Source organism: Bemisia tabaci, chromosome 8 (genome assembly GCF_918797505.1).
Source record: "Bemisia tabaci chromosome 8, PGI_BMITA_v3".
Taxonomy (NCBI): domain Eukaryota; kingdom Metazoa; phylum Arthropoda; class Insecta; order Hemiptera; family Aleyrodidae; genus Bemisia; species Bemisia tabaci.
Genome location: NC_092800.1, coordinates 29,177,042 through 29,178,153, shown reverse-complemented (window position 1 = coordinate 29,178,153; position 1,112 = coordinate 29,177,042).

The following is a 1,112-nucleotide window of genomic DNA, read 5'->3' as shown; positions in this document are numbered from 1 at the left end:
TTGAATGTATTTTTTTCATTTGTAGGAGTTTGTTCCCTTCTTTTCACTTCTTTACCTTTAAATACTTCAGAAAAAAGTATACAATTTCACACCTGTATTTTTTTTATTTCATTGTTTATATCGTGCATCACAGATTAATTCCAGTGGAGAAAATAGAATGTGCGGACCTGCAGACTCGCCCCTTTAGCCAATTTGGCATATAGTGATTTCGTTTCATCAATCCAATTCGGTTGGATGACTGTTCTTGGTAAATGTTCGCTTCAATGGGCGATATTGTTTCGGTAGCCCACCAAAATGATAAGGCAAGGTACAGAACAAAAGTAATATTACTCTTATTCATCCTGTGAGAGTAGTATTGTTTCGTCCTAAACATTGCAGAGGTGATATTCCAATTAGTCAATTAAGATATGCGCATTTCAGGAACATTCAACCCTCCATCGTTAATCGATAACGATCGGCTCGGAACACACTCATCTTGATGAAATATCGTTTGTAAAGTTCCAGGTTTCTCGTCAATGGGCCTGTTGCAAACTTTTGCTAGAGCAAAAATAAGAGTTGTTTCCTGTAGATAATGCCTCAAAAACCACGATAAGCGCATCGGCAAAGTCTGAAATGCACTCATAACTTCACAATTTGCGTAAGAAATTTGCGGTTTTTTGAGCTTCCCGCTTCAAAAACGATACTACGGCACAGGTGAACATTTTGATGGAGGAGTCGTTCCATCGTCGGCAATACTCATCATGGCCGTCGCCAATCCACCAAAACACGTGTGATGGGACGAGATAACACCTAAACAGGACTAGACCAGATAACAATCGGCGTGTTTACGTTCATATTTTCCTCGCCCGCCTTGATTGATCTTTAACTCTCCTCGAATTACGCGCGGAACTGCGCAAGCGTCGGCCATGATGAATAATGCCGACGATGGAGCGACTCCTCTAACAAAATGTTCACCTGTGCCGTAGTATCGTTTTTGAAGCGGGAAGCTCAAAAAACCGCAAATTTCTTACGCAAATTGTGAAGTTATGAGTGCATTTCAGACTTTGCCGATGCGTTCATCGTGGTTTTTGAGGCATTATCTACAGGAAACAACTCTTATTTTTGCTCTAGCA